At 40.7% G+C, this 26,016-nt stretch overlaps 1 protein-coding gene across 1 annotated transcript in view; it reads right to left on the reverse strand.

The window, feature by feature from the left end:
• LOC128638982 (dual specificity tyrosine-phosphorylation-regulated kinase 1A) overlaps positions 1 to 26,016 on the reverse strand; it is a 596,957-nt gene that overhangs the window by 559,125 nt on the left and 11,816 nt on the right. The gene's annotated exons all lie outside the window — the stretch shown is intronic.

Genomic DNA, 26,016 nt, shown 5'->3' on the forward strand with positions numbered 1-26,016 from the left:
TAAGGTTTTATGGACTGATGAAATGAGAGTGAGTCTTGATGGGCCAGATGGATGGGTCCGTGGCTGGATTGGTAAAGGGCAGAGAGCTCCAGTCCGACTCAGACGCCAGCAAGGTGGAGGTGGAGTACTGGTTTGGGCTGGTATCATCAAAGATGAGCTTGTGGGGCCTTTTCGGGTTGAGGATGGAGTCAAGCTCAACTCCCAGTCCTACTGCCAGTTTCTGGAAGACACCTTCTTCAAGCAGTGGTACAGGAAGAAGTCTGCATCCTTCAAGAAAAACATGATTTTCATGCAGGACAATGCTCCATCACACGCGTCCAAGTACTCCACAGCGTGGCTGGCAAGAAAGGGTATAAAAACACAGTTTATGCTTACCTGATAAATTTATTTCTCTTGTGGTGTATCCAGTCCACGGATCATCCATTACTTGTGGGATATTCTCATTCCCAACAGGAAGTTGCAAGAGGACACCCACAGCAGAGCTGTAATATAGCTCCTCCCCTAACTGTCATAGCCAGTCATTCGACCGAAAACAAGCCGAGAAAGGAGGAACCATAGGGTGCAGTGGTTACTGTAGTTTAAATTTAAAAATTACCTGCCTTAAAATGACAGGGCGGGCCGTGGACTGGATACACCACAAGAGAAATAAATTTATCAGGTAAGCATAAATTGTGTTTTCTCTTGTAAGGTGTATCCAGTCCACGGATCATCCATTACTTGTGGGATACCAATACCAAAGCTAAAGTACACGGATGAAGGGAGGGACAAGGCAGGAACTTAAATGGAAGGAAACACTGCCCGTAAAACCTCTCTCCCAAATATAGCCTCTGAAGAAGCAAAAGTATCAAATTTGTAAAATTTTGAAAAAATATGAAGCGAAGACCAAGTCTTCGCCTTGCAAATCTGATCAAAAGAAGCCTCATTTTTAAAGGCCCAAGTGGAAGCCACAGCTCTAGTGGAATGAGCTGTAATTCTTTCAGGAGGCTGCTGTCCAGCAGTCTCATAGGCTAAGTGGATTAAGCTTCTTAGTCAAAAAGAAAAAAAGGTTGCCGAAGCCTTTTGACCTCTCCTCTGTCCAGAGTAGACAACAAACAAAGCAGATGTTTGACGAAAATCTTTAGTAGCTTGTAAGTAAAACTTTAAAGCACGGACCACGTCCAGATTGTGTAACACAAGGATGGAACAACAATCTCTTGATTGATATTCTTGTTAGATACCGCCTTATGTAAGAACCCAGGTTTGGTACGCAGGACTACCTTATCCGTCTGAAAAATCAGATAAGGAGAATCACATTGTAAGGCAGATAGCTCAGACTCTACGAGCCGAGGAAATAGCTACCAAAAAAACAGAATTTATGCTTACCTGATAAATTACTTACTCCAACAGTGTGTCCGGTCCACGGCCTCATCCTTACTTGTGGGATATTCTCTTCCCCAACAGGAAATGGCAAAGAGTCCCAGCAAAGCTGGCCATATAGTCCCTCCTAGGCTCCGCCCACCCCAGTCATTCGACCGACTGACAGGAGGAAATATATATAGGAGAAACCATATGGTACAGTGGTGACTGTAGTTAGAGAAAATAATTCATCAGACCTGATTAAAAAACCAGGGCGGGCCGTGGACCGGACACACCGTTGGAGAAAAGTAATTTATCAGGTAAGCATAAATTCTGTTTTCTCCAACATTGGTGTGTCCGGTCCACGGCGTCATCCTTACTTGTGGGAACCAATACCAAAGCTTTAGGACACGGATGAAGGGAGGGAGCAAATCAGGTTACCTAAACGGAAGGCACCACAGCTTGCAAAACCTCTCCCCCAAAAATAGCCTCCGAAGAAGCAAAAGTATCAAATTTGTAAAATTTAGCAAAAGTGTGCAGTGAAGACCAAGTCGCTGCCTTACATATCTAGTCAACAGAAGCCTCGTTCTTGAAGGCCCATGTGGAAGCCACAGCCCTATTGGAGTGAGCTGTGATTCTTTCAGGAGGCTGCCGTCCGGCAGTCTCGTAAGCCAATCGGATAATGCTTTCAAGCCAAAAGGAAAGAGGTAGAAGTCGCTTTTTCACCTCTCCTTTTACCAGAATAAACGACGAACAAGGAAGATGTTTGTCTGAAATCTTTAGTAGCCTCTAAATAGAACTTTAGAGCACGGACAACGTCCAAATTGTGTAATTGAAACTGGATTCGGACACAAAGAAGGTACAACTATCTCCTGGTTAATATTTTTGTTGGAAACAACCTTAGGAAGAAAACCAGGCTTAGTACGCAAAACCACCTTATCTGCATGGAACACCAGATAGGGCAGAGAACACTGCAGAGCAGATAACTCTGAAACTCTTCTAGCAGAAGAAATTGCAACCAAAAACAAAACTTTCCAAGATAGTAACTTAATATCTATGGAATGTAAAGGTTCAAACGGAACCCCTTGAAGAACTGAAAGAACTAGATTTAGACTCCAGGGAGGAGTCAAAGGTCTGTAAACAGGCTTAATCCGAACCAAAGCCCGAACAAATGCTTGAACATCTGGCACAGCTGCCAATCTTTTGTGTAGTAAGGCAGATAAAGCAGAGATCTGTCCCTTTAGAGAACTTGCAGATAATCCTTTCTCCAAACCTTCTTGTAGAAAGGAGAGAATCTTAGGAATTTTTATCTTATTCCATGGAAATCCTTTGGATTCACACCAACAGATATATTTTTTCCATATCTTATGGTAAATTCTTCTAGTTACAGGTTTTCTGGCCTGAACCAGAGTATCTATAACAGAATCTGAAAACCCACGCTTTGATAGAATCAAGCGTTCAATCTCCAAGCCGTCAGTTGGAGGGAGACCAGATTTGGATGTTCGAATGGACCCTGAACAAGAAGGTCCTGTCTCAAAGGTAGCTTCCATGGTGGAGCCGATGACATATTCACCAGGTCTGCATACCAAGTCCTGCGTGGCCACGCAGGAGCTATCAAGATCACCGAGGCCCTCTCCTGATTGATCCTGGCTACTAGCCTGGGAATGAGAGGAAACGGTGGGAATACATAAGCTAGGTTGAAGGTCCAAGGTGCTACTAGTGCATCTACTAGAGTCGCCTTGGGATCCCTGGATCTGGACCCGTAGCAAGGGACCTTGAAGTTCTGACGAGACGCCATCAGATCCATGTCTGGAATGCCCCATAATTGAGTTATTTGGGCAAAGATTTCCGGATGGAGTTCCCACTCCCCCGGATGGAATGTCTGACGACTCAGAAAATCCGCTTCCCAATTTTCCACTCCTGGGATGTGGATCGCAGACAAGTGGCAGGAGTGATCCTCCGCCCATTGAATTATTTTGGTCACTTCTTTCATCGCCAGGGAACTCTTTGTTCCCCCCTGATGATTGATATATGCAACGGTCGTCATGTTGTCTGATTGAAACCTTATGAATTTGGCCTTTGCTAGTTGAGGCCAAGCTCTGAGAGCATTGAATATCGCTCTCAGTTCCAGAATGTTTATCGGGAGAAGAGACTCTTCCCGAGACCATAGTCCCTGAGCTTTCAGGGATTCCCAGACCGCGCCCCAGCCCACCAGACTGGCGTCGGTCGTGACAATGACCCACTCTGGTCTGCGGAAGCTCATTCCCTGGGATAGATGGTCCAGGGTCAGCCACCAACGGAGTGAATCTCTGGTCTTTTGATCTACTTGAATCATTGGAGACAAGTCTGTATAATCCCCATTCCACTGTTTGAGCATGCACAGTTGTAATGGTCTTAGATGAATTCGTGCAAAAGGAACTATGTCCATTGTTGCAACCATCAATCCTACTACTTCCATGCACTGCGCTATGGAAGGACGAGGAACAGAATGAAGCACTTGACAAGAGCTTAGAAGTTTTGATTTTCTGACCTCTGTCAGAAAAATCCTCATTTCTAAGGAATCTATTATTGTTCCCAAGAAGGGAACTCTTGTTGACGGGGACAGAGAACTTTTTTCTTTGTTCACCTTCCATCCGTGAGATCTGAGAAAGGCTAGAACGATCTCCGTGTGAGCCTTTGCTTTTGACAGAGACGACGCTTGTATTAGAATGTCGTCCAAGTAAGGTACTACTGCAATGCCCCTTGGTCTTAGAACCGCTAGAAGGGACCCTAGCACCTTTGTGAAAATCCTTGGAGCAGTGGCCAACCCGAATGGGAGGGCCACAAACTGGTAATGCTTGTCCAGAAAAGCGAACCTTAGGAACTGATGATGTTCCTTGTGGATAGGAATATGTAGGTACGCATCCTTTAGATCCACGGTAGTCATAAATTGACTTTCCTGGATGGTGGGTAGAATCGTTCGAATAGTTTCCATCTTGAACGATGGTACCCTGAGAAATTTGTTTAGGATCTTCAAATCCAAAATTGGTCTGAACGTTCCCTCCTTTTTGGGAACTACGAACAGATTGGAATAAAATCCCATTCCTTGTTCCTTTATTGGAACTGGGTGTATCACTCCCATTTTTAACAGGTCTTCTACACAATGTAAGAATGCCTGTCTCTTTATTTGGTTTGAGGATAAGTGAGACCTGTGGAACCTTCCCCTTGGGGGTAGTTCCTTGAATTCCAGGAGATAACCTTGAGAAACTATTTCTAGCGCCCAAGGATCCTGAACATCTCTTGCCCAAGCCTGAGCAAAGAGAGAGAGTCTGCCCCCCACTAGATCCGGTCCCGGATTGGGGGCTACTCCTTCATGCTGTTTTGTTAGCAGTGGCAGGCTTCTTGGCCTGCTTACCCTTGTTCCAGCCTTGCATTGGTTTCCAGGCTGGTTTGGGTTGTGAGGTATTACCCTCTTGCTTAGAGGATGCAGAATTAGAGGCTGGTCCGTTTCTGCGAAAGGGACGAAAATTAGGCTTATTTTTAGCCTTAAAAGACCTATCCTGTGGAAGGGCGTGGCCCTTTCCCCCAGTGATGTCTGAAATAATCTCTTTCAATTCTGGTCCAAATAAAGTTTTACCCTTGAAAGGGATGTTAAGCAATTTTGTCTTGGATGACACATCCGCTGACCAAGACTTTAGCCAAAGCGCTCTGCGCGCCACGATAGCAAACCCTGAATTTTTCGCCGCTAATCTAGCTAATTGCAAAGCGGCATCTAAAATAAAAGAGTTAGCCAATTTAAGTGCGTTAACTCTGTCCATAACCTCCTCATATGGAGTTTTTCTACTGAGCGACTTTTCTAGTTCCTCGAACCAGAACCACGCTGCCGTAGTGACAGGAACAATGCATGAAATTGGTTGTAGAAGGTAGCCTTGCTGTACAAAAATCTTTTTAAGCAAACCTTCTAATTTTTTATCCATAGGATCTTTGAAAGCACAACTATCTTCGATAGGAATAGTAGTGCGTTTGTTTAGAGTAGAAACTGCCCCCTCGACCTTGGGGACTGACTGCCATAAGTCCTTTCTGGGGTCGACCATAGGAAATAATTTCTTAAATATAGGGGGGGGAACAAAAGGTATGCCGGGCTTTTCCCACTCCTTATTTACTATGTCCGCCACCCGCTTGGGTATAGGAAAAGCGTCGGGGGGCACCGGAACCTCTAGGAACTTGTCCATCTTGCATAATTTCTCTGGAATGACCAAGTTGTCACAATCATCCAGAGTAGATAACACCTCCTTAAGCAGTGCGCGGAGATGTTCTAATTTAAATTTAAATGTCACAACATCAGGTTCAGCTTGATGAGAAATTTTTCCTGAATCTGAGATTTCTCCATCAGACAAAACCTCCCTCATGGCCCCTTCAGATTGGTGTGAGGGTATGACAGAACAATTATCATCAGCGCCCTCTTGCTCTTCAGTGTTTAAAACAGAGCAATCGCACTCTCTCTGATAAGTAGGCATTTTGGATAAAAGATTTGCTATGGAGTTATCCATTACAGCCGTTAATTGTTGCATGGTAATAAGTATTGGCGCACTAGATGTACTAGGGGCCTCCTGCGTGGGCAAAACTGGTGTAGACACAGTAGGAGATGATGTAGTATCATGTTTACTCCCCTCATCTGAGGAATCATCTTGGGCAATATCATTATCTGTGGCAGTACTGTCCTTACTTTGTTTGGACGCTATGGCACAATTATCACATAAATTTAAATGGGGAGACACATTGGCTTTCATACATATAGAACATAGCTTATCTGAAGGTACAGACATGTTAAACAGGCTTAAACTTGTCAACAAAGCACAAAAAAAGTTTTAAAATAAAACAGTTACTGTCTCTTTAAATTTCAAACAGAAAACACTTTATTACTGAATATGTGAAAAAGTATGAAGGAATTGTTCAAAAATTACCAAAATTTCACCACAGTGTCTTAAAGCATTAAAAGTATTGCACACCAGAGCTTTAACCCTTAAAATAACGGAACTGGAGCCGTTTTAAAATTTAACCCCTATACAGTCCCAGCTATAGTCTTTGCTGAGACCCAACCAAACCCAGAGGGGAATACGATACCAAATTACGCCTTCTAGAAGCTTTTTTAGTGATTCTTAGATCCTCACACATGCATTTGCATGCCCTGCTCTCCAAAAACAACTGCGCAGTAATGGCGCGAAAATGAGGCTCAGTCTATAACTAGAAAGGCCCCCTGACTGAAAAAGGTGTCTAACAGTGCCTGCCGTTTTATAAACGTTCCCCAAGATTATAAATGCCAATTGTTAGCCTAAATCTGAATAATATGCCCAAATAAAGCAATCGATTTAGCCCATAAAAATGTCTACCAGATTTTTAGCCCATATTAAGCCCTTTATTCTGTTTGTTTGACTAAGAAAATGGCTTACCGGTCCCCATGAGGGGAAATGACAGCCTTCCAGCATTACACAGTCTTGTTAGAAATATGGCTAGTCATACCTTAAGCAGAAAAGTCTGCTAACTGTTTCCCCCAACTGAAGTTACTTCATCTCAACAGTCCTATGTGGAAACAGCAATCGATTTTAGTTACTGTCTGCTAAAATCATCTTCCTCTCACAAACAGAAATCTTCATCTTTTCTGTTTCAGAGTAAATAGTACATACCAGCACTATTTTAAAATAACAAACACTTGATAGAAGAATAAAAACTACATTTAAACACCAAAAAACTCTTAACCATCTCCGTGGAGATGTTGCCTGTGCAACGGCAAAGAGAATGACTGGGGTGGGCGGAGCCTAGGAGGGACTATATGGCCAGCTTTGCTGGGACTCTTTGCCATTTCCTGTTGGGGAAGAGAATATCCCACAAGTAAGGATGACGCCGTGGACCGGACACACCAATGTTGGAGAAAATAACTTTCCAAGATAAAAGCTTGATCTATGGAATGAAGAGGTTCAAACGGAACTCCTTGAAGAACCTTAAGAACCAAGTTTAAGCAACAGGTTTAAACACAGGCTTGATTCTAACTAAAGCCTGACAAAATGCCTGAACGTCTGGAACATCTGTCAGACGCTTAATTAGCTGACAATCCTTCTTGGAGAAAAGATAATATCCTAGAAATCCTGACCTTACTCCATGAGTAACCCTTGGATTCACACCAATAAAGATATCTACGCCATACCTTATGGTAAATTTACCTGGTGACAGGCTTTCGTGCCTGTCTTAAGGTATCAACTGACTCGGAGAAGCCACGCTTTGATAAAATCAAGCGTTCAATCTCCAGGCAGTCAGCCTCAGAGAAATTAGATTTGGATGGTTGAAAGGACCCTGAAGTAGAAGGTCCTGTTTCAGAGGCAGAGACCATGGTGGAAAGGATGACATGTCCACTAGATCTGCATACCAGGTCCTGCGTGGCCACGCAGGTGCTATCAGAATCACCGATGCTCTCTCCTGCTTGATCTTGGCAATCAGTCGAGGGAGCAGAGGAAACGGTGGAAACACATAAGCCAGGTTGAAAGACCAGGGCGCTGCTAGAGCATTTATCAGTGTCGCCTTGGGATCCATGGACCTGGATCCGTAACACGGAAGCTTGGCGTTCTGGCGAGACGCCATGAGATCCAGTTCTGGTTTGCCCCAACGATGAATCAGTTGTGCAAATACCTCCGGATGGAGTTCCCACTCTCCCGGATGAAAAGTCTGACGACTTAGAAAATCCGCCTCCCAGTGCTCTACACCTGGGATATGGATAGCTGATAGGTGGCAAGAGTGAATCTCTGCCAAGCGAATTATTTTTGAAACTTCTAACATCTCTAGGGAACTTCTCGTTCCCCCTTGATGGCTGATGTAAGCTACAGTCGTGATGTTGTCCGACTGAAATCTGATGTACCTCAGAGTTGCTAACTGAGGCCAAGCCTGAAGAGCATTGAATATCGCTCTTAGTTCCAGAATATTTAATGGAAGGAGAGACTCCTCCTGAGTCCACGATCCCTGAGCCTTCAGGGAATTCCAGACTGCACCCCAACCTAGAAGGCTGGCATCTGTCGTAACAATTGTCCAATCTGGCCTGCGAAAGGTCATACCTTTGGACAGATGGACCCGAGATAGCCACCAGAGAAGAGAATCCCTGGTCTCTTGGTCCAGATTCAGTTGAGGGGACAAATCTGTGTAATCCCCGTTCCACTGACTGAGCATGCATAGTTGCAGCAGTCTGAGATGTAAGCGTGCAAACGGCACTATGTTCATTGCCGCTACAATTAAGCCGATTACTTCCATACACTGAACCACCGAAGGGCGCGGAATGGAATGAAGAACCCGGCAGGAATTTAGAAGCTTTGATAACCTGGACTCCGTCAGGTGAATTTTCATTTCTACAGAATCTATCAGAGTCCCTAGAAAGGAAACTCTTGTGAGTGGGGATAGAGAACTCTTTTCCTCGTTCACTTTCCACCCATGCGACCACAGAAATGCCAGTACTACGTCCATATGAGACTTGGCAATTTGGAAGTTTGACGCCTGTATCAGGATGTCGTCTAAATAAGGGGCTACTGCTATGCCCCGCGGCCTTAGGACCGCCATAAGCGACCCTAGAACCTTTGTAAAGATTCTTGGGGCTGTAGCTAATCCCAAGGGAAGAGCTACAACTGGTAATGCCCGTCTCGAAAGGCAAACCTGAGAAACCGATGATGATCTTTGTGTATCGGAATGTGAAGATAAGCATCCTTTAGATCCACTGTAGTCATATATTGACCCTCCTGGATCAGTGGTAGGATGGTACGAATAGTTTCCATCTTGAATGATGGAACTCTTGAGGAATTTGTTTAAGATCTTTAGATCCAAAATTGGTCTGAAGGTTCCCTCTTTTTTGGGAACCACAGATTTGAGTAAAAACCCTGTCCCTGTTCCTCCTTTGGAACTGGATGGATCACTCCCATAACTAGGAGGTCTCGTACACAGTGTAAGAATGCCTCTCTCTTTATCTGGTTTGCAGATAATTGTGAAAGGTGAAATCTCCCTTTTGGGGGGGAAGCTTTGAAGTCCAGAAGATATCCCTGGGATATAATTTCCAACGCCCAGGGATCCTGAACATCTCTTGCCCACGCCTGGGCAAAAAGTGAAAGTCTGCCCCCTACTAGATCCGTTCCCGGATAGGGGGCCGTTCCTTCATGCTGTCTTAGAGGCAGCAGCAGGCTTTTTTACCTGCTTACCTATTTTCCAGGTCAGGTTTGGTCACCAGACCGTCTTGGATTGAGCAAAAGTTCCCTCTTGTTTAGCATTAGAGGAAGTTGATGCCGCACCTGCCTTGAAGTTTTGAAAGGCATGAAAATTAGACTGTTTGGCCCTAGATTTGGACCTGTCCTGAGGAAGGGCATGACCTTTTCCTCCAGTGATATCAGCAATAATCTCCTTCAACCAGGCCCGAATAGGGTCTGCCCCTTGAAAGGAATGATAAGTAGCTTAGATTTTGAAGTCACGTCAGCTGACCATGATCTAAGCCATAGCGCTCTGCGCGCCTGTATAACAAAACCAGAATTCTTAGCCGTTAGTTTAGTCAAATGAACAATGGCATCAGAATAAAAGAATTGGCTAGCTTAAGTGCTCTAAGTTTGCCAAGTATGTCATCCAATGGAGTCGCTACCTGTAAAGCCTCTTCCAGAGACTCAAACCAGTACGCCGCAGCAGCAGTGACAGGGGCAATGCATGCAAGGGGCTGTAGGATAAAACCTTGTTGAATAAATATTTTCTTAAGGTAACCTCTAATTTTTTATCCATTGGATCTAAAAAAAAAAAAAAAAAAGCACAACTGTCCTCGACAGGGATAGTAGTAATCTTTACTAGAGTAGAAACTGCTCCCTCCACCTTAGGGACTGACTGCCATAAGTCCCGTGTGGTGGCGTCTATTAGAAACATTTTTCTAAAAATAGGAGGGGAAGAGAATGGCACACCTGGTCTATCCCATTCCTTATTAATAATTTCTGTAAACCTTTTAGCTATTTGGAAAAACATCAGTACACACCGGCACTGCAAAGTATTTATCCAGTCTACACAATTTCTCTGGCACTGCAATGGTATCACAGTCATTCAGAGCAGCTAAAACCTCCCTAAGCAACACGCGGAGGTGTTCAAGCTTAAATTTAAATGTAGAAATATTAGAATCAGGTATCTTTCCTGAGTCATTAACATCACCCACTGACTGAAGCTCTCTTTCCTCAGCTTCTGCATATTGTGAGGCAGTATCAGACATGGTTCTTAAAGCGTCAGTATGCTCTGCATTTTGTCTCACCCCAGAGCTATCTCGCTTACCTCTAAGTACAGGTAGTCTGGCTAATACCGCTGACAGTGTATTATCCATGACTGCCGCCATGTCTTGTAAAGTAAACGCTATGGGCGCCCTAGATGTACTTGGCGCCATTTGAGCGTGAGTCCCTTAAGCGGGGGTCAAAGGGTCTGACATGTGGGGAAAGTTAGTCGGCATAACTTCCCCCTCGTCAGATTCCTCTGGTGATACATTTTTTAAAGACAGAAAATGATCTTTATTGCATAAAATGAAATCAGTACATTTGGTACACATTCTAAGAGGGGGTTCCACCATGGCTTTTAAACATAATAAACAAGGAGTTTCTTCTATGTCAGACATGTTTATACAGAATAGCAAGCTTGGAAAACACTTTAAATCAAGTTAACAAGCAAATATAAAAAATGGTACTGTGCCTTTAAGAGAAACAAATTTTGTCAGAATTTGAAAAACAGTGAAAAAATGCAGTAAATCAAACGAAATTTTTACAGTGTGTATAATAGGCTAACAGAGCATTGCACCCACTTGCAAATGGATGATTAACCCCTTAGTTCAAAAAACGGATCAAAAAAACGAAATAGACATTTTTTAACAGTCACAACCAACTGCCACAGCAAGCTGCTGTGGCCCTACCTTCCCCCAATAAATGACTTTGGAAAGCCTTTGGGCCCTTTAGAGATGTCCTATAGCATTCAGAGGGCCTTTGAGGGAAGCTGGATGTCACAGTTTGTAATTTTAACTGCACCAACTGTAACTTTTATACTACAACAGTGGAAATTGTTTCTAGTCAAAATTTAAGCCAGCCATGTGGAAAAAACTAGGCCCCAATAAAGTTTTATCACCAAAGCATATATAAAAACGATTAAACATGCCAGCAAACGTTTTATATTGCAATATCATAAGGGTATTACCCCTGGGAGTAAGCATGATACCAGTCGTTATTAAATCACTGTATTCAGGCTTAACTTACATTAATCCGGTATCAGCAGCATTTTCTAGTGTTTTCCATCTCTAGAAAAAATTATAACTGCACATACCTGATAGCAGAATAAACTGCACGCCATTCTCTCGCTGAAGTTTTACCTCAACTGTGTAATCCCCTCAGACATATGTGAGAATAGCAATGGATCTTAGTTACAACCTGCTAAGATCATAGAAACCTCAGGCAGATTCTTCTTCTATTTACTGCCTGAGATAAAATAGCACAACTCCGGTACTATTTAAAAATAACAAACTTTTGATTGAAGAAAATAAACTAACTATATTTAACCACTCTCTCCTACAACGACCTAGCTTGTTGAGAGTTGCAAGAGAATGACTGGCTATGACAGTTAGGGGAGGAGCTATATTACAGCTCTGCTGTGGGTGTCCTCTTGCAACTTCCTGTTGGGAATGAGAATATCCCACAAGTAATGGATGATCCGTGGACTGGATACACCTTACAAGAGAAAGAAGAAAATCTAATGACATGGCCTCCTTGTTCACCTGATCTGAACCCCATTGAGAACCTGTGGTCCATCATCAAATGTGAGATTTACAAGGAGGGAAAACAGTACACCTCTCTGAACAGTGTCTGGGAGGCTGTGGTTGCTGCTGCACACAATGTTGGTGAACAGATCAAAACACTGACAGAATCCATGGATGGCAGGCTTTTGAGTGTCCTTGCAAAGAAAGGTGGCTATATTGGTCACTGATTTGTTTTTGTTTTGTTTTTGAATGTCAGAAATGTATATTTGTGAATGTTGAGATGTTATATTGGTTTCACTGGTAAAAATAAATAATTGAAATGGGTATATATTTGTTTTTTGTTAAGTTGCCTAATAATTATGCACAGTAATAGTCACCTGCACACACAGATATCCCCCTAAAATAGCTATAACTAAAAACAAACTAAAAACTACTTCCAAAACTATTCAGCTTTGATATTAATGAGTTTTTTGGGTTCATTGAGAACATGGTTGTTCAATAATAAAATTAATCCTCAAAAATACAACTTGCCTAATAATTCTGCACTCCCTGTATATATATAAAAATATACCCACATTGGGCAGAACAAACTTACGGCTAGATTACGAGTCTTACGTTAGGCTTAAAAAGCAGTGTTGGCCAGTCCCAACGCTGCTTTTTAACGCCCGCTGGTATTACGAGTCCTGAATTTACAGGTGTACCGCTCACTTTTTTAGCCAGACTAGGAAATACCGCAAATCCACTTACATCAATTGCGTATCCTATATTTTCAATGGGACTTGCATAGCGCCGGTATTACAAGTCTGACCAAAAGTGAGTGGTACACCCTCTCCTGTCAACACTGGAACCGCATTTTAAAGTCAGTAGTTAAGAGTTTTACACGACAACGCCGTAGCATAAAACTCTTAACTAAAGTGCTAAAAAGTACACTAACACCCATAAACTACCTATTAACCCCTAAACACACACACATATATATATATATATATATATATATATATATATATATATATATATATATATATATATATATATATATATATATATATATATATATATATATATATATATATATATATATTAGGGTTGCCCCTGAAGTACTGAGCAGTTAATAAACAGATTTCCAGCTCTGGCTAAAATGGGCCAAAAATATCTTTCTGCCCCATGCAGTAGTGTGGAAAGTGAAAGACTGTTCAACTTAGAGTCGAACCTCCATACAAATGTCAGATTGATGTTATACAACAGCCCTACAACCCAATTGCATCACACGTTTAAATTTAATATTTTATTGTAATATTTTTTTTATTTATAAACATGTTCAGTGAACTTTGTGACAAATAAAACTGTTTTATTATTTCATAATGTCTTTTGAATTACAGTCCTTTATAATTATAAAGAAGGAATCAAATAATTAGTCTGTATTGTGCTTGGTATACTGTCACATGACATTAAAAAAAAAAAGTATCAGTAATTGGTATCAGCTAGTATTTGAAAACAAGTATCGGTACTTGTACTCAGTCATAAAAAAATGGTATTGGTGCTATATATAAAAATACATATATATATATATATATATATATATATATATATATATATATATATATATATACACATACATATATATCTCTATATAGTGTGTGTGTGTGTGTGTGTGTGTGTGTGTGTGTATGTGTATATATATATATATATATATATATATATATATATTTTTATAGTGTGTGTGTATCTATCTATATATGTATATATATATATATGTGTATCTATATCTCTATCTATATAGGATGTGCACTCTCACCCGTCAAACAGCTGCCAGGGTGCTAGTAAACTTCAATAGATACGAACAAAAAAAAAAACTTGCACTCTGGTCATTTCAAAAGTAATCCTTTACTGTGAACAGTGACATTTCGGGGACAAAGTATGAGGACGTCTGAGGAAGGGTATACATGTAATAAAAATAAAACCACTACCTTATAAAACTATTTACCTAAAAGCCCTCTGTCACATATCTACATAAAAATCAGAATGTTAGCCCTGCCGCCTATCAGTAGCATACCCCTACCATTCTCAGAGTCCTTTCGCTGAAATCCATCTCTCTCCCGTACTGTCCCCAAAAAAAAAAAGTGTCAATTCTTAGTGCAGCACTGTAAGTGCCATTAAAGGGACATTATACACTCATTTTTTTCTTTGCATAAATGTTTTGTAGATGATCTATTTATATAGCCCATAAAGTTGTTGTTTTTTTTTTAAATAAATGTATAGTTTTGCTTATTTTTAAATAACATTGCTCTGATTTTCAGACTCCTAACCAAGCCCCAAAGTTTTATGTGAATACCGTCAGCTACCTTCTCCAGCTTGCTCCTGTTTGTGTAAAGGGTCTTTTCATATGTAAAAGAAGGGGGAGGGGGGAGTGTCTTATTTGCCACTTGCAGTGGGCTTTCCAGCTACCTTTTCAACAGAGCCAAACTGACAGCTTCTAAGTAAGTTTTTTAACAGTTTTATACTGGATTTTTATATCAGTATCTGTGCATCTTATTCTTTATAGTAGTGTCTATTACATGCAGTTATATGAAAATGAGTGTATACTGTCCCTTTAATGATTACTACCACATATCACACTAGTATTATAGATTACAGACCCCTGCATAAATAATGTAACTATAATAAGGATCACATAAAAAAAAGTTTCGAACTGAATGATGATGCATCAATATGGTTTAGAATGAAACACACTGACTTCAGTGTTTAACCTAACCAGTGTGATCATTTTGATCAAGTACAAGCTTCAAAACTCACCTTTTGAAAGAGAAAGGTTCCTAAATATTGTAAGAGTATGTAAAAATACAACATCCTGTCCTGCACTTCATAAGCTATGTCTCACTTGTCATGAGCCAGAGTTTTATCAGAGAAACAGTAGAATTAGAAGAGTCAAGACGTGAAATAAAGTTTACATTTTAATTTTTGATCTCACAAGTGCTGCTGCAAGTGGTGGTTTTTTCTGCTTAGTGGAAAACCTTATTTCACAAATTAAAAAAATATTACATCAATGGGTTAGTGCCGCTGCAAGTGTTCTGGATGGTGCTTGCGACTTGTTCCACCACATCAGCATTGCACCGCGTAACAGAGGTTTGTTCAGTGTACCTTTACCTTGGGGATCAAATGGTGAGCGGTACAGGCACCTCATAGTTGCAATGTGTGTAAGATTACCAACAAGCCAGCTAGTTCTTCTCAAAAGGAACCCACTGCTTAACTATGCTTTTTTGTGTTCTCAAAACTGATTATGTTGGTTTCCTATAAACTATAGCTCACTCACAAAAAATACCCAAGGACAAATTAAAAAGTCAAAAAGCTAGATGGTAGTGAAAGCATAATTTCAAGTAAAAACAAACTTGGTAGAGATATACACCCAGTGTTCTCCCTAGTACCTATTTAATGGGCACACCGCCCAGCTAAAATGTAATCAATATTTAGTTCTCTTGGTATCCTTTTTTGAAAAGCATGCCTAGGTAGGCTCAGAACCTGGGAGGTTGCTGCTAATTGGTGACTGCACATACAGTGCCCTCCACTAATATTGGCACCCTTGGTAAATATGAGCAAAGGCAGCTGTGAAAAAACAGAATTTATGCTTACCTGATAAATTACTTTCTCCAACGGTGTGTCCGGTCCATGGCGTCATCCTTACTTGTGGGATATCTCTTCCCCAACAGGAAATGACAAAGAGTCCCAGCAAAGCTGGCCATATAGTCCCTCCTAGGCTCCGCCCACCCCAGTCATCCGACCGACGGACAGGAGGAAATATATATAGGAGAAACCATATGGTACCGTGGTGACTGTAGTTAGAGAAAATAATTCATCAGACCTGATTAAAAAAACCAGGGCGGGCCGTGGACCGGACACACCGTTGGAGAAAGTAATTTATCAGGTAAGCATAAATTCTGTTTTCTCCAACATTGGTGTGTCCGGTCCACGGCGTCATCCTTACTTGTGGGAACCAATACCAAAGCTTTAGGACACGGATGAAGGGAGGGAGCAAATCAGGTTACCTAAACGGAAGGCACCACAGCTTGCAAAACCTCTCCCCCAAAAATAGCCTCCGAAGAAGCAAAAGTATCAAATTTGTAAAATTTGGCAAAAGTGTGCAGTGAAGACCAAGTCGCTGCCTTACATATCTGGTCAACAGAAGCATCGTTCTTGAAGGCCCATGTGGAAGCCACAACCCTAGTGGAGTGAGCTGTGATTCTTTCAGGAGGCTGCCGTCCGGCAGTCTCATAAGCCAATCGGATGATGCTTTTAAGCCAAAAGGAAAGAGGTAGAAGTCGCTTTTTGACCTCTCCTTTTACCAGAATAAACAACAAACAAGGAAGAGGTTGTCTGAAATCTTTTGTAGCCTCTAAATAGAATTTTAGAGCACGGACTACGTCCAAATTGTGTAACAAACGTTCCTTCTTTGAAACTGGATTCGGACATAAAGAAGGTACAACTATCTCCTGGTTAATATTTTTGTTAGAAACAACCTTAGGAAGAAAACCAGGCTTAGTACGCAAAACCACCTTATCTGCATGGAACACCAGATAGGGCGGAGAACACTGCAGAGCAGATAACTCTGAAACTCTTCTAGCAGAAGAAATTGCAACCAAAAAAAAAAAACTTTCCAAGATAGTAACGTAATATCTATGGAATGTAAAGGTTCAAACGGAACCCCTTGAAGAACTGAAAGAACTAGATTTAGACTCCAGGGAGGAGTCAAAGGTCTGTAAACAGGCTTGATCCTAACCAGAGCCTGAACAAATGCTTGAACATCTGGCACAGCTGCCAGTCTTTTGTGTAGTAAGACAGATAAAGCAGAGATCTGTCCCTTTAGAGAACTTGCAGATAATCCTTTCTCCAAACCTTCTTGTAGAAAGGAGAGAATCTTAGGAATTTTTATCTTATTCCATGGGAATCCTTTGGATTCACACCAACAGATATATCTTTTCCATATTTTATGGTAAATCTTTCTAGTTACCGGTTTTCTGGCCTGAACCAGAGTATCTATCACAGAATCTGAAAACCCACGCTTCGATAGAATCAAGCGTTCAATCTCCAAGCCGTCAGCTGGAGGGAGACCAGATTTGGATGATCGAATGGACCCTGAACAAGAAGGTCCTGTCTCAAAGGTAGCTTCCATGGTGGAACCGATGACATATTCACCAGGTCTGCATACCAAGTCCTGCGTGGCCACGCAGGAGCTATCAAGATCACCGAGGCCCTCTCCTGATTGATCCTGGCTACCAGCCTGGGAATGAGAGGAAACGGTGGAAATACATAAGCTAGGTTGAAGGTCCAAGGTGCTACTAGTGCATCTACTAGAGTCGCCTTGGGATCCCTGGATCTGGACCCGTAGCAAGGAACCTTGAAGTTCTGACGAGACGCCATCAGATCCATGTCTGGAATGCCCCATAATTGGGTTATTTGGGCAAAGATCTCCGGGTGGAGTTCCCACTCCCCCGGATGGAATGTCTGACGACTCAAAATCCGCCTCCCAGTTTTCCACACCTGGGATGTGGATCGCAGACAGGTGACAGGAGTGATCCTCCGCCCATTGAATTATTTTGGTCACTTCTTTCATCGCCAGGGAACTCCTTGTTCCCCCCTGATGATTGATATACGCAACGGTCGTCATGTTGTCTGATTGGAACCTTATGAATCTGGCCTTTGCTAGTTGAGGCCAAGCCCTGAGAGCATTGAATATCGCTCTCAGTTCCAGAATGTTTATCGGGAGAAGAGACTCTTCCCGAGACCATAGACCCTGAGCTTTCAGGGATTCCCAGACCGCGCCCCAGCCCACTAGACTGGCGTCGGTCGTGACAATGACCCACTCTGGTCTGCGGAAGCTCATTCCCTGGGACAGATGGTCCAGGGTCAGCCACCAACGGAGTGAATCTCTGGTCTTCTGATCTACTTGAATCATTGGAGACAAGTCTGTATAATCCCCATTCCACTGTTTGAGCATGCACAGTTGTAATGGTCTTAGATGAATTCGTGCAAAAGGAACTATGTCCATTGCTGCAACCATCAACCCTACTACTTCCATGCACTGCGCTATGGAAGGACGAGGAACAGAATGAAGAGCTTGACAAGAGCTTAGAAGTTTTGATTTTCTGACCTCTGTCAGAAAAATCCTCATTTCTACGGAATCTATTATTGTTCCCAAGAAGGGAACTCTTGTTGACGGAGACAGAGAACTTTTTTCTATGTTCACCTTCCATCCGTGTGATCTGAGAAAGGCCAAAACGATGTCTGTATGAGCCTTTGCTTTTGACAGGGACGACGCTTGTATTAGAATGTAGTCCAAGTAAGGTACTACTGCAATGCCCCTCGGTCTTAGAACCGCTAGAAGGGACCCTAGCACCTTTGTGAAAATCCTTGGAGCAGTGGCTAACCCGAATGGGAGGGCCACAAACTGGTAATGCTTGTCCAGAAAAGCGAACCTTAGGAACTGATGATGTTCTTTGTGGATAGGAATATGAAGGTACGCATCCTTTAGATCCACGGTAGTCATAAATTGACTTTCCTGGATAGTGGGTAGAATCGTTCGAATGGTTTCCATCTTGAACGATGGTACCCTGAGAAATTTGTTTAGGATCTTCAAATCCAAAATTGGTCTGAAAGTTCCCTCTTTTTTGGGAACTACGAACAGATTGGAATAAAATCACATTCCTTGTTCCTTTATTGGAACTGGGTGTATCACTCCCATCTTTAACAGGTCTTCTACACAATGTAAGAATGCCTGTCTCTTTATTTGGTTTGAGGATAAGTGAGACCTGTGGAACCTTCCCCTTGGGGGTAGTTCCTTGAATTCCAGGAGATAACCTTGAGAAACTATTTCTAGCGCCCAGGGATCCTGAACATCTCTTGCCCAAGCCTGAGCAAAAAGAGAGAGTCTGCCCCCCACTAGATCCGGTCCCGGATCGGGGGCTACTCCTTCATGCTGTTTTGTTAGCAGCGGCAGGCTTCTTGGCCTGCTTATCCTTGTTCCAGCCTTGCATCGGTTTCCAGGCTGGTTTGGGTTGTGAGGCATTACCCTCTTGCTTAGAGGATGCAGAATTAGAGGCCGGTCCGTTCCTGAAATTGCGAAAGGGACGAAAATTAGACTTATTTATAGCCTTGAAAGACCTATCTTGTGGAAGGGCGTGGCCCTTTCCCCCAGTGATGTCTGAAATAATCTCTTTCAATTCTGGTCCAAATAGAGTTTTACCTTTGAAAGGGATGTTAAGCAATTTTGTCTTGGATGACACATCCGCTGACCAAGACTTTAGCCAAAGCGCTCTGCGCGCCACGATAGCAAACCCTGAATTTTTCGCCGCTAATCTAGCTAATTGCAAAGTGGCATCTAAAATAAAAGAGTCAGCCAATTTAAGTGCGTGAACTCTGTCCATAACCTCCTCATATGGAGTCTTTCTACTGAGCGACTTTTCTAGTTCCTCGAACCAGAACCACGCTGCTGTAGTGACATGAACAATGCACAAAATGGGTTGTAGAAGGTAACCTTGCTGTACAAAAATCTTTTTAAGCAAACCTTCCATTTTTTTATCCATAGGATCTTTGAAAGCACAACTATCTTCAATAGGAATAGTAGTGCGTTTGTTTAGAGTAGAAACTGCCCCCTCGACCTTAAGGACTGTCTGCCATAAGTCCTTTCTGGGGTCGACCATAGGAAATAATTTCTTAAATATAGGGGGGGGAACAAAAGGTATGCCGGGCTTTTCCCACTCCTTATTTAATATGTCCGCCACCCGCTTGGGTATAGGAAAAGCGTCGGGGTGCACCGGAACCTCTAGGAACTTGTCCATCTTACATAATTTCTCTGGAATGACCAAGTTGTCACAATCATCCAGAGTAGATAACACCTCCTTAAGCAGTGCACGGAGATGTTCTAATTTAAATGTCACATCATCAGGTTCAGCTTGTTGAGAAATTTTTCCTGAATCTGAAATTTCTCCATCTGACAAAACCTCCCTCATGGCCCCTTCAGATTGGTGTGAGGGTATGACAGAACAATTATCATCAGCGCCCTCCTGCTCTTCAGTGTTTAAAACAGAGCAATTGCGCTCTCTATGATAAGTAGGCCTTTTGGATAAAATATTTGCTATGGAGTTATCCATTACAGCCGTTAATTGTTGCATGGTAATAAGTATTGGCGCACTAGATGTACTAGGGGCCTCCTGCGTGGGCAAAACTGGTGTAGACACAGTAGGAGATGATGTAGTATCATGTTTACTCCCCTCATCTGAGGAATCATCTTGGGCAATTTCCTTATCTGTGGCAGTACTGTCCTTACTTTGTTTGGACGCTATGGCACAATTATCACATAAATTTAAATGGGGAGACACATTGGCTTTCATACATATAGAACATAGCTTATCTGAAGGTACAGACATGTTAAACAGGCTTAAACTTGTCAACAAAGCACAAAAAATGTTTTAAAACAAAACCGTTACTGTCTCTTTAAATTTTAAACAGAAAACACTTTATTACTGAATATGTGAAAAAGTATGAAGGAATTGTTCAAAAATAACCAAAATTTCACCACAGTGTCTTAAAGCCTTAATAGTATTGCACTATACAGTCCCAGCTATAGCCTTTGCTGAGACCTAACCAAGCCCAGAGGGGAATACGATACCAAATGACGCCTTCTAGAAGCTTTTTCAGTGATTTTTAGATCCTCACACATGCATCTGCATGCCCTGCTCTCAAAAAACAACTGCGCAGTAATGGTGCGAAAATGAGGCTCAGTCTACAACTAGGAAGGTCCCCTGACTGGAAAAGGTGTCTAACACAGTGCCTGCCGTTTAATAAACGTTCCCCAAGTTTATAAATGCAAATTGTCAGCATAAATATGAATAAAATGCCCAAATAAAGCAATCGATTTAGCCCATAAAAATGTCTACCAGTTTTTTTAGCCCATAATAAGCCCTTTATTCTGTTTGTTTGACTAAGAAAATGGCTTACCGGTCCCCATGAGGGGAAATGACAGCCTTCCAGCATTACATGGTCTTGTTAGAAATATGGCTAGTCATACCTTAAGCAGAAAAGTCTGCTAACTGCTTCCCCCAACTGAAGTTACTTCAACTCAACAGTCCTATGTGGAAACACCAAACGATTTTAGTTACTGTCTGCTAAAATCATCTTCCTCTCACAAACAGAAATCTTCATCCTTTTCTGTTTCAGAGTAAATAGTACATACCAGCACTATTTTAAAATAACAAACACTTGATAGAAGACTTAAAAAACTACATTTAAACACCAAAAACTCTTAACCATCTCCGTGGAGATGTTGCCTGTGCAACGGCAAAGAGAATGACTGGGGTGGACGGAGCCTAGGAGGGACTATATGGCCAGCTTTGCTGGGACTCTTTGCCATTTCCTGTGGGGGAAGAGATATCCCACAAGTAAGGATGACGCCGTGGACCGGACACACCAATGTTGGAGAAATTGTCTATTGTTTAACCTTAAATTAAAAAAAAATACACAAAAATACTCTGCTTTCATGGAAATCAAACAATTACAAATAAAACACAGGTTTATCAAAAAAAAAAAAAAGTTGTTAAATGTGTGTGGCAATTATTGGCACCATTTTAGTCAATACTTTGTGCTACCTCCCTTTACCAAGATAGCAGTTCCGAGTCTTCTCCTATAATGCCTGAGGTTGTTTGAGAATGCATGGCAAGGGATCCGAGATCATACCTCGATACAGCATTTATTCAGATCCTTCAAACTTTCAGGTCAATGCTGATGGACTCTCCTCTTCAGTTCACCCCACGGGTTTTCTATGGGGTTCAAATCAGGGGACTGGGAAGGCCATGGCAGGACCTTGATTTCATGGTCAGTAAAACATTTTATAGTGTTGATTTTGATGTGTGTTTTGGATTATTGTCCTGCTGGAAGATCGGACCACTGCCCATTTTAAGCTTTCTGGCAGAGGCAGTCAGGCGTTCATTTAATATCTGTTGATATTTGATAGAGTCCATGATGCCAAGTATCCTAACAAAATGTGCAGGTACTCAGGCTTTTTTCATGAAACCCTTCCAAACAACTTATGGTGATGTAGGCGACGTTGGATTGTAGATATGGAGACTTTCTGACCCCAAGAAGCAACTTCAGCAATTCTCCAGCTGTGATCCTTGGAGATATCTTGGCCACTTGAACCATCCCTTTCACAATGCATTGAGACAATATAGACACACATCCTATTCCAGGTTGATTCATAACATTTCCAGTTGATTGGAACCTCTAAATGATTGTCCTGATTTTACTATTTTCTTACAGCCACTTCCCATTTTGTGAAGCTCAACAACTTTTTCCCCACACCACAGCTATATTCCTTGGTCTCACCAAAAGTAAAAAATATAAATGAGAATATACTTTAAATATATATTTTTCTCATATGAATTCATAGGGGTGCCAATAATTGTGTCAGATTTAATACAGATTTTTTTTTCTGGATAAACCTGTGTTGTGTTTGAAATTTTTTGATATCCATGAGAGCAGAGTATTTTTTGAACAAGACACAATTTTTCACAGAATACTTTGCTCATATTTACCATGGGTGCCAATATTAGTGGAGGGTACTGTATATGCTTCTGGTCATTGGCTCACCAAATGAATTCAGCTAGCGCATTGCTGCTCCTTATAAAGGATACTAAAAAAAATATTGCAAAATTTATAATAGAATTGGAAAGTTGATCAAAAATGTATGTTCTCTCTCAATCACAAAAGAAAAAAATCTAGGTGTCATGTCCCTTTAAAATGATTTCAATGTTTGCTGCACAAATTATTATTAAATCAATTTACGTTAAATTATGCAACTAAATTGTGCTTTAGATACTCTAAGTAACATGGTATAATTTTCCAAAAGTACCGGCTAGCAAAATTTTTTGTGAAGAACACTGTACACCAAACACTGGCAGAGTAAAAGGAAAGTTAATAGTATTTCTCAATCGTAAAAAAGATATCGAATTTAAGTTTCTCTAGTTTTACTATTTATAGATGTGTTTGAATAAAATTAAAGGGACACTGAACCCAAAAATTTTCTTTCGCGATTTAGATAGAGCATGAAATTTTAAGCAACTTTCTAATTTACTTCTATTATCAAATTTTCTTTATTCTCTTGGTATCTTTATTTGAAATGCAAGAATGTAAGTTTAGATGCCGGACCATTTCTGGTGAACAACCTGGGTTGTCCTTGCTGATTGGTGGATAAATTCATCCACCAATAAAAGAGAGCTATCCATAGTTCTGAACCAAGAAAAAAGCTTAGATGCCTTCTTTTTCAAATAAATATAGCAAGAGAACGAAGAAAAATTGATCATAGGAGTAAATTAGAAAGTTTCTTAAAATTACGTGCTCTGTATCACAAAAGAAAAATTTTGGGTTCAGTGTCCCTTTAACATTTTTGTTCTTTTCTATAAACTACGGGCAACATTTCTCTCTCAATTCCAAATAAAAAAATATTGTAATTTAGAGCATTTATTTGAAGAAAATGACAACTGGTCAAAATAAAAAAAAGATGCAGTGTTTTCTGACCTCTAATAATGCAGGTTCATATTAATTTTTAAAACACCACAATACTAATGTTTTAACTTAGCAAGAGTTCATAAATCAATATTTGGTGGAATAACCTTGAATTTCAAATAACAACCTTCATGTGTCATGGCATGTTCTCCACCACTTTCACATTGCAGTTAAACGACTTTATGCAACTAAAAATTCAAGCTGCTTGGCAATGTTTCATAGCTTGTGACCATCCATCTCCCTCTTGATAACATTCCAGAGGTTTTCAATGGGGTTCACGTCTGAACATGTTGCTGGCTATGACATAGTCTTCATCTGGTGGTCCTGCATCCACACCTTGATTGACCTGGCTGTGTAGCATGGAGCATTTTCTTGCTAGAAGAAAAAAAAAAAAAAAAAACCAATCCAGAAGGAAGCAAGTTTTCTTCCAGGATAACCTTCAACATGGCTTGATTCATGTAAGTAGTTGGTTTGAGTAAAAAGAATAAAAACAAAAATGTTCAAATACCTATTACTAAAACCAGAGATAGATAGATAGATAGATAGATATATATATATATATATATACACAGGTATACCCCACTCATACAGCGGGTTAGGGACTGGAGCCCCGCTGTAAAGTAAAAACCGCCTTAAAGTGAAACAAGGCAGTTTTAGCTATCTCTTCATTTGCCAGTGTGTTTAAAAACTTGATAACATGTTTAAACTAACATATATTAGAGGTGCAATATTGCTATGTTTAGTTTAACACTATTCAATAAATACTGTACCTGTAAAATAGTGACAATTACTGTAGTAAAATTGTCCAGACTATAACACTGAGACACAGATTGCACTGTAATGCAGTAAACAAAGTGAACTTCACATAACAAAATGGTGTCAGTCACTTTTCTCGCAATCTCACGAAGATTACAGCACTGTTTCAAATATTTGGAGGTTGAACTTCAGCTCCACAAAGCGCTGTATAAGCGAAGCGCTGTAAAGTGAAGCGCTGTAAAGTGAGGTATACCTGTATATATATATATATATATATATATATATATAAATAATAATATATATATAAATAATAATATATATATATATATATAAATAATATATATATATATAAATAATATATATATATAAATATATATATATAAATATATATATATAAATATATATATATAAATATATATATATAAATATATATATATATATATATATAAATATATATATATATATATATATATATATATATATATATATATATATATATATATATATATATATATATATATATATATATATATATATATATATATATATATTCCTACCAGGAGGGGCAAAGTTTCCCAATCCTCAAAATGCCTATAAATACACCCCTCACCACACCCACAATTCAGTTTAACGAATAGCCAAGCAGTGGGGTGATAAAGAAAGGAGTAGAAAGCATCAACAAAGGAAATTTGGAAATAATTGTGCTTTATACAAAAAAATAATAACCACCATAAAAAGGGTGGGCCTCATGGACTCTTGCCAATATGAAAGAAATGAATTTATCAGGTAAGTTCTTACATAAATTAGGTTTTCTTTCATGTAATTGGCAAGAGTCCATGAGCTAGTGACATATGGGATATCAATACCCAAGATGTGGAGTCTTCCACTCAAGAGAGTCACTAGAGAGGGAGGGAATAAAAATAAAAACAGCCATATTTTGCTGAAAAAATTAATCCACAACCCAAAAAAAACATAATTTATGCTTACCTGATAAATTTATTTCTCTTGTAGTGTATCCAGTCCACGGATCATCCATTACTTATGGGATACCAATACCAAAGCTAAAGTACACGGATGAAGGGAGGGACAGGCAGGCTCTTTATACGGAAGGAACCACTGCCTGAAGAACCTTTCTCCCAAAAACAGCCTCCGAAGAAGCAAAAGTGTCAAATTTGTAAAATTTGGAAAAAGTATGAAGAGAAGACCAAGTTGTAGCCTTGCAAATCTGTTCAACAGAAGCCTCATTCTTAAAGGCCCAAGTGGAAGCCACAGTTCTAGTAGAATGTGCTGTAATTCTTTCAGGAGGCTGCTGTCCAGCAGTCTCATAGGCTAACCGTATTATGCTACGAAGCCAAAAGGAGAGAGAGGTAGCCGAAGCTTTTTGACCTCTCCTCTGACCAGAATAAACGACAAACAGGGAAGACGTTTGTCGAAAATCCTTAGTTGCCTGTAGATAAAATTTCAGGGCACGGACTACATCTAGATTGTGTAGCAGACGTTCCTTTTTCGAAGAAGGATTAGGACACAAAGATGGAACCACAATCTCTTGATTGATATTCCTGTTAGTGACCACCTTAGGTAGGAACCCAGGTTTAGTACGCAGAACTACCTTGTCT

The sequence above is a fragment of the Bombina bombina genome, chromosome 8 (assembly GCF_027579735.1).
Source record: "Bombina bombina isolate aBomBom1 chromosome 8, aBomBom1.pri, whole genome shotgun sequence".
Lineage (NCBI taxonomy): Eukaryota > Metazoa > Chordata > Amphibia > Anura > Bombinatoridae > Bombina > Bombina bombina.